The sequence below is a fragment of the Squalius cephalus genome, assembly GCF_949319135.1.
Source record: "Squalius cephalus genome assembly, chromosome: 8".
NCBI classification, from domain to species: domain Eukaryota; kingdom Metazoa; phylum Chordata; class Actinopteri; order Cypriniformes; family Leuciscidae; genus Squalius; species Squalius cephalus.
In genome coordinates, this window is record NC_137129.1 from 24,869,971 (window position 1) to 24,879,273 (window position 9,303).

At 42.0% G+C, this 9,303-nt stretch overlaps 1 long non-coding RNA gene across 1 annotated transcript; it reads right to left on the minus strand.

The window, feature by feature from the left end:
• Positions 1-2,643: 2,643 nt before the first annotated feature.
• LOC307163105 lies at positions 2,644-3,648 on the minus strand. The gene is made up of 3 exons (XR_013822018.1): positions 3,603-3,648; positions 3,460-3,521; positions 2,644-2,715 (listed from the first exon to the last, which is right to left on the minus strand). It is a non-coding gene; the product is annotated as an uncharacterized lncRNA (long non-coding RNA).
• Positions 3,649-9,303: the final 5,655 nt, after the last annotated feature.

Genomic DNA, 9,303 nt, shown 5'->3' on the forward strand with positions numbered 1-9,303 from the left:
ACACACTGAACATCACAGCACACGAAGCTACAGGCCCTTTTGAACATCATCATATCAGGACCAGACGGCATCGCGTCTGAGGACCGACGTTTCTGCACCCTTCTTCCATTAAGTGGACTTCCTCTGGAATACTTGGGACTTCTTAAAACTGAGTACACTTACTTATTACCACCACTTTGTTGCCCTCTCTTAATATAATTGTATTTTTTGACTATAACCACATTGTTTTTATTGTTTGTTTATTTTACGTAGGCCTACGCTGTTTATTGTGATATTTACATTTTGTTGACATTGTGAGAAAATGTATCAATACAGTGAGTGAATTTGATCTTTGACTCTGGTTTCTTTACTCCTCACCTAGTTACTGGACATTAATTGTGTATTAATACTCTAAGGTGATTTAGAACCGTAATAGCAATCAGTGCATTCTACAGCCTTCAATACAGGGACCGTCTCACAGAGGCTAACTGCCGTAATGTACAGTGGGGATTTTCAGATGCAGACACTGAGGAGGAAAGAATGGAGGGGATGCATTTTAAATTCGAGGACTGGCACACCATTCGAGTTCTCTTTGAAGTGAGAGACCATGTGAAAAACAACAAAAATTTGCATTATTTGGTTATGTACAATACTTAAAAAAAAAAAAAAAAGCATGGATTTTCAACTAGTACACTTGTATATATGTTTGGATGTGTTTTTATTATTTACATTGTATTTATTATTACATTGTAGATCCATCACAAGATTTTCTTCAAGGAGTCTGCCAAGGACCCTGGCACACTTTTTGCGAACATGACCAAGTTGAGGTATGACTATAGACTTTTTAATTGTTATAGTATTCACCGACATATACATTATAACATTGTCTTTGTGACAGAGGTTGTGAACGCTGTTCGGCACCTCAAGCACTTTGACTGCAAAGCCATTGAACTGTGTATTGTGTTTGTTGAGTTAACGGTCTATAATGCTTCCCACAGTTTCTGATGACTCTAAATCCACTGCGAACATGTCTGTATAAAGTTCTTTATTGTGGGATGGGAAATCATGAACTCAGCTGTGCTATTCCCGGGGAGGTGGTTTATGCCATTGTTATGGTGGTATGATTTCATCTATGAACTGTATGAATGTGGAATGTGATGTTTGATTGTTTACTCACATTATAACGTACTATAACATAATAGAGTGAGTGAATGAGTGTACGTGTCACTGCGCTTCCTAGGGATGTGAAGCGTCTTCAGAGAGACTAACTGTTGTGCGCGCAGCGCTACTAATTGATTGTTTCAGTGAGTGAGTGAATGAGTTACTGCACTTACATGGGATGTGAAGCAGCTCCAGAGAGACTGGTTGCTTTGTGACACAAGACAATGATGTGTGTGGCCTACACTATATTGAAACAGTTTCTCACCCCAGGTGCAGCAATGCCAAGAGTGCTGCGTTTAATGATTACCGGGACTTCATGATCAAGGACACGACTGCTCTATTCCTTCCCAGCAGATTGAGCATCTTGGTTTTCATCATGTCACAGGTAAACCATCAATTAACACCAACACATGTTGGTGTCACAAGAAATGAAACTGATGATTATATAATGTAAAATTTTCCCTGTGGTGTATAACAAACTGTTGTTACGATTCTTCTCAAAGATCGCAACAAAGTAAGGGAGACGCCACACAACCGCTTCGTAAACAATAAGATTTATTTAAATAAAGTAATAAACATGAAATGTCAAGAGATCAGTATAAATGTTAATCAGCGTGTCAGCATGTAACTGTAAGTAGCAAGCTCAATATCAGTTCAACCAAACATAACGAGAAGTCCAAATCAAAATATTGTCATCAGGGAAAAGTATCACATCAGATCTCCGAAGCGGTTGTGCTCTCCCATAGCCCACACATCCCGTCAGCTCTCCGGAAGCCTCCAGAGCCGCAACAACACCAGTGAGCCATCGTCTCTGTTTCAACTCTCTGTTTGACCCAGTGTCTTTTAAAGTACCATGATCTGGTTCAGGTGTAAAGCCACGCCCCCCAGCAATCAGCCTGTAACTCGGGGACAAACACACACTGCACAACCACTCATTGAACCGTCACACCCCCCCCTTTAAAAGATCCGATATCTTATAAGGATCCTCAAAACCTCTCAAAAAGAATCTCAAAAAACAAATAAAAATAAATGAACGAATCATACTTTCCTTTCAAAAGCATTCTTTTTTAATGAGATCCGATTCCCGTATTACAAGCGTTTTCCACAGTCACCTCCATTCTCCTAGACTACTCAATTTATCCCCAGCAATCTGGATCCTGAAAGCATATTAATGTGGCAGTTTGCTCTCTTAAGCGCAATACAATACCAATTATGGCACAAAATAGACTACGCCACCCCGGGAAATGGGCCGGGGACCCGCTTGTACATCCAGTGCAAAGCACACAGATACGCGGTGACTGGGTCAGATAACAGACAAGGAAACGTTTCGAATTGTTTATTAAATACAAATAAGAAAAATATCAAAAGGCATAATACAAACACATATTAGAATAAATATGTCAACCATAGCACTTATCCATTTCAGAATTGGGGATTCAGTTTGCCTGCCCGGTGAACACTGCAACTATTAGTGCTCTCACCACACAGCACCTAATCACCCTCTGTGAACACTGCAAGCGATAAGCACACCACCACCACACCGGAGGACGTGGGCGTTGAGCTGGCACCCCAACTCTGGATAAAGAGAAGAGAGGGCAAATTGAGACATAAGCAACCATACACACACACACACACACACACACACACACACACACACACTTTCCACGTAATAGTCTTTTGGTTGAACCCTTATCACATGTGGACAGATGGAATCAGTTGTTTACAAAGAAAATAAAAGCAACCACTCACTGGCCAACGCTCATTAATAGCTTTCCAACACTGCGTCGCCTGATGATTACAGTATTTTAAAAGTATATCCTTCTCAGGTCGGATTTAGAAATACATGTAAGACATTCAAAAACAGACAATAACAATTTTACAAACGTAAATACTTTAAATGACAATGTTTCTGCTAAAAGAGCAAGTAGAAATGACAACCCAGTTATTCGCCGCTGTACTCCAGCCCAAAGATCAGCACTGAATTTGCTAGATTTGGAATGCGTCACTACGGCCGAAAATGCGCTATTGTTCCGGCCGTCTCAAGACGGATGAGAGATAAGAGAAAGTATTAGTCAGATGATCACAACAAATACGCTGTTCCAGTAATAGTCACTGAGAAATGGTCGAGGAGTTTCTGGCAAGGGGAGACACAATCCAATCGGTCGTCACTAAGCCCAGCTACTCCCACCAAGCCTGCTGTAATACCACCCCTGTATTACTAAAGAAATATATAACACACGATAATTGTAATTTACACAATAATTGTAATTTACACATTTATGATCTCATGAACTTAACATTGACATGAGTATGACTTACCGGTAAATAGTGAATCACACCGCTCAGTGCACTCAATAGGGTGCGAATTATAGGATCGATCACTAAAAAACAATATATCGCATCGTTTATAATTTGCGAATTTATGGTCTTGTGAACCTGATATTGAAGTGAGTATGACTTACCGGTAAATGGTGAATCACACCGCTCAGTACACTCAATAGGGTGCAAATTACAGGCTTGCCGTAACGGATACGTTATCAATGAGTTTACAGTCCTCCTCAGTCGCACTGTGAATTGAACGAGTCTTAAATTATCTTTTCTAACGCACGTTCAGAATTAAGCAGAATTCTTACCTCCCAAACGTAAACACTGCGTGCCAGGATGACGTCACTTCCAGAACGAGAATGACGCGCTCGCTTAGGCGCCATTCCCGTCCCTCTTTTATATCCGCCGCGCATACCCGGTCCGCCCCTAATCATTATCATGATGGAGCGCATCACCACATTAAGGCAACAAACAGAGAGCACAGAAAAATAGTAACAACTGTCCAAACACTTACAGTACACTATTCGATCTAATCAGGAACACGAGATAACGCATCTGCCACTACGTTATTAGTTCCCTTGATGTGTTTTACAGTTAAACTGTAAGGCTGCAAAAAGAGAATCCAACACATTAACCGTAAGACATGACTCAGCCAAACGCAGCAGAAGCGCACGAAGATTTCGACGAAGTTGAAACTAGGAAAATCAAACAACAACTATCAATTCTGACCTTTTTAACTCAGACAAATGTGAAAACAAAGCATCTAGATTCTGAAGGGTCTCTGAATTCTTTAACCGTGGAAGCAAAACACAGTCGCCAGGTACAATCACATCCTCCCCTCCTTCTACAGAAAAAGGTTGAAAATTATCCAGAAGGACAGCAGCAACAGTAACAGCTGGCTTAACCAGTGGAATGTCAGAATTACGAGAAAGATAAGGCTTAAGTAAATTTACGTGAAAACACTGTTTAGCCTTTCGCCGATTTGGAGTTGCAATTTGATCATTTTGGTCAGTCATCTTTCGAAGAACAGTATACGGACCAGTAAACCGTGCGCAAAAAGGAGAGCCAGATGAAGGTAATAAAACCAACACCTGATCACCCGGTATAAAAACACGGCATTCTGTATGTTTGTCGAAGTGTTTCTTCATCCTATCTTGTGCTCCGACAAGATTTTTCTGAGCACTCATTCCAGCTAAAAATAAACGTCTATGGAAACCATCTACATATTCCAACAAATTTTGAGGAGGATCCTTTTCTCCCAATCCCTCCCTCAAAACAGAAAGAGGACCACGTACACTGTGACCAAACACAAGATCATTCGGGCTAAAACCCAAACTCTCTTGTTGTACCTCTCTAGCTGCAAGTAACAACCAGGGTAAAGCCTCCTCCCAGTCACGGTTCAACTCCACACAGTAGAGGGGAGATGGCCAAGTGCGGTCCGAGTTATTATGCTTCAAACTGTCATTACAGTTACAACTGTTAACAACTGTTAACTCGCACATTGGTCTTGGTACCATCATGATCACTGATTCAATATTGAAGCTGCCAAATAAATGTCTGCATGTGTTGGGTTTGAATACTCTCTCTATTACTTAGTCCGTGATTTGTTTGTCCTGTTACAGATCGTCCTGAGTCCCTCATACCGGAACACATTAAAGAGGACTCTCCAGAAGCAAGGAGGACATGGTTCAACAGATTAACTGCCTCAATCGTAGACAAATATGTTCTTCTTCCTGACATCACAGAGGCTACAGAGGCTGCAAGTAAACCATCAGCCACACCAATTCAAAAGAATAAGCTCCCTTGTCATATGGAGGGTTGTTCAAGAATATTCACTTACTTCAAAAGCAGACAAACCCACGAAATAAAGACACACAACCTGGTTGTGCCCACAGACTCCAAACCAATCATCCGCACTCACTGTGACCACAAGTATGAACACACCGTTGCCAGACTGGGTTTCAGTTTTATTCTTTTGGACATTTTGCAGTAAAGGAAGGAGATGGTGAAAGGCTGATGCGTCTCTACACAGTTGCCCTGTTGTTCTACAAAGCTTACGGACACACTAGTTACGCATACAGTACTTTTCTGCTTACTGTACAAATGAATGCCACGTTGTCTCCACAAGCTGCTCACAGTCTCAAGTGGAACAGATTCTGGAGCATTTACATCTTGAGCACTTAAATGGATTCCTGAAATCTTTCCTGAAGGGCCTGGGGCCTAACCTGAATGAGACTTCAGTGGCCAGAATAAGCAGGACTATAGGAGTCGTGAAAGAAATGATGGCAGTCACTGATATGGAGCTGGGCATATCTGGGCAAACTGGTGCTCACCATGTGGACATGACCAAAGACATCCTCACCTTGGTGGACACTCTGCAAGAGGCAGAGCTTTTTAAACAACAACCAGGTCGAGTGTATGCTGCCTTTCCTGGCTTCCGAAAAAACCTATTGGCAAAGCTGGATCATAAAGCACTGTGGAACTGGATGATGCTCAAACTCAATGAATGGCGCATTTTACCTTTGTAAACTTTGAGAACATGCCCATATTGTGTTAATTGTGCTGTATGTCTACTTAAACATTTTTTTTTTTTTTTTTTTTTTTTGTAAAATATTTTCACATTTTCTCTTGCTCATTGGTGTTATTAAAAATACATGTTTTCAAGCCTTGTTATAACTTTGGTTATTCAGGAATTTTGACACAGGGGACACATTACTGCATACATGAAGTTTAAATAGAAATATTTATTCAGAATCAAACATATTTACAACTGTGTAGTTATTTACAGGGGCTCAGTAATTAATCTGATATTGGAAGCACAGATAAGCCTGACTCAATGCTTGCTTAATGATTTTTCATCATCCTCATCCTCTACATCAAAGTACCCCTTGAAGTCAATATCAGGCTGCAAATATGGTTCTTCAGGCATGTCTGGGAACTTGCATAAATCAAAGTCTTCAAATACTTTGTGAACAATTTGTAGGATTTCCAGGCCATGGTTTATGTCGAATACAGGTAGATTATACATGACATAGGTGATGTCAAATATTTCACAAACACTTTCAACAACTGACTCAATTAGTACATTGCTGAAACCGGTGCAGAATGAGGCATTTGTGTACAGGTGTTCATCTGGTGGAATTAGACTGTCCCTATACTTCTCTAAAAGCTCTCTGACCAATCCCTGCTCATCTAAGGTGACTTGTCTGCATTACATCACCTGTCAAATGCAGACAAGTCACATTAGATGACCAATCCCTGCTCATCTAATGTGACTTGTCTGCATTTGACAGGTGATGGAATCTGTTTTGACATCTCGTAATCGGGTGTTTCTACAGAGCAACTGTCAGAGCTGCATTTGCATATTGAATGGCAATAGGTGCAGCAAGAATGTCCAGGCTCAACACTACACGTATCTTTCTCAAAATGTGAGTATAGGGCCTTCCTAAAACAGCCATTTAGGCTTTTTTGAAGAACGCCCTTTACTGCCTTGTCTGTGTTGGCAAGCTGTTTGTTTGCATAGAGAACAGCATGAGCGGGAGAGCCATCTCTGCCTGCTCTTCCAACCTGCTGGAGAGTGGCCTCTCGGTCCTCTGGTAACCCATACATGACCACATGGGAGACCTTGGGGAAATTTAGGCTGACTCCAAGTGCTGTAGTTGCTACAGTCACTCTGCAGCTGCCTTCTCCATTAAATGAAGAAAGTACCCTGCTCTTGTTCAAAGGTAGAGTCTGGCTGTGGAACATTCCAATCAATAGGTTTTTACCTATTTTCTCTTCACCGACCCAGGCGTTCTCCCCAAGTTCAGCCTTGAGGTGGCAGAATACTCGTGTAACAGTATTTATTGTCCGGCAGTATATGATGATCGGTAACATCTCCAGTCCTTTCTCTTTTAAGTCCTTTACCAGCCAGTCGAAACAGTCCAGAGAATCTGTTGTAAGTCGTCTTACCCCAAGTCTAATGTTGGTTCGATTGGGGCTAACAGTGATGTTGTTTGCATTTTGGAAGTGTAGCTGTCTCCTGACAATGTTTCTTGAGTGCAAATCCGCAGATGCAGTCAATGCCAGTACCGGAGTTCCTAAAAAAAGGTTTAAATAAAACAACTCAGAAACCTTGAAGTCATTCACATAATATTTATCCCACTGCATAGTTTTTTTTACACTGAAGACTGAAATACTTTGCAAGAAACAATGTCAAAGCGACAACAAGGCATTAACTGATAAATCTGCGATGTGTAATGTTATAATGTCAGTGTTTACACAGAGGCTAATACTCTTGTTCAGACAGTGAGTTACTTAACACTGGTAAATCAATGGTGTGAGAGTGGTGTGATATTACACTAGCAAAACCACGATTAGAAAGATGGCTTCTCGTCGAAAGGGTAATGTGAGTCAATAAAGTTCAGTGCCCAAGTAACAGAAATGCCATAGGTAGTGTCGAGCCAGGTAAAGCTTACAGTAATTTCTGAAGTGTTATTGTTAACCTACCTGGTTTTACGATTGCTCTAAGTTCCCCCAACCTTGCAAAGCTTTCCCTTAAGGCCTTCTGTCCTTTCGCAGCCTTCCCCCTGTTAGAGAAAAGAAAAACACAAAGTGTTAAGTACAGTTTAACATAGATGTTGAAATTGTCATTTGCATTGGAAATTGTTTGCGCTTGTACTTCACACGTGTATTTACAACTTAATGACTCAAGTGTCAACAACTTTTATCGGGTACGTGTGCACACAGCTGAAAGTTATGCTACCAAAGCGGTAGCTGTATCTTGATATTGAAAAGCAACACAACTTAGTGGCACTGTGACAACCACAGTATGAAAGCTACTGGCATAATGACAATATGATATTAATAAATACCTCTTACCATTTATAAGTTAAATGAGCTTCGTCGACGACGATGCCTAGCAGGTTGGTCCTATACAACTCCGTGGCTAACATGTCTTCCTACTTTGCACTCATCCAGGCCTCGGGTCTGCCGAACAGAAGTTGGTATCGACAATTCTTTATTGCCTTGTCTTTCTCTGGACCCAGCTGAGCTTCAGAGATTCCAAGGTTGGGCGCCTCCTGTACCTAGTGCTCCATTAGGGCGATTAATGGCGAGACAACCATAACGACTGGGGTCTCGCTAAGCCCCATTGCCTTAGCCACTAACGGGGCTAGTTGATATATGAGACTTTTGCCAAAGCCTGTTGGTAGCAGGGCAAAAACATCCTTCTTGGTTATGAAATGGTTTAACGCCAAAAGTTGCTCTTTTTTCAAAATAAACTTGCGTTCTAAACTACTTGGAACACTATCTAAGGCTGCACCGAAAGGTAACTTTGCGTCTGCTGCCATGTTAGATCCATAGATATAAACAAACTGCTTCGGTGTGTCACATAGATGTCGTCATCGTCTTGCTGCTCCCTCCCCATTCTGTGATTGGTCCCCTAGCTGAGGCGAAAATCTGGTCCATGGAATCCAGGCTGCCTAGCAGCGTGAATAAAATCGCGGTGCGCACAAGGCAGCATGGGGAAACCCAGGCTAGGACTGCACTACATCCTCCAACATCTGGACAACACCATCATCCCGGATACCCTCCTGAATAAACTAACCCAGCTCTCTGTGCCCAGTGGATCATCAGCTTCCTGACAGACCGGCAGCAGCTAGTGAGGCTGGGAAAACTCACATCTCGGACCCTCACCATCAGCATTGGCGCCCCCCAGGAGTACATTCTCTCCCCACTGCTCTTCTCCCTCTACACAAATGACTGCACCTCCAAAGACCCCTCCGTCAAGCTCCTGAAGTTTGCAGACGACACCACAGTCATTGGCCTCATCCAGGACGGTGACGAGTCTGCTTAGAG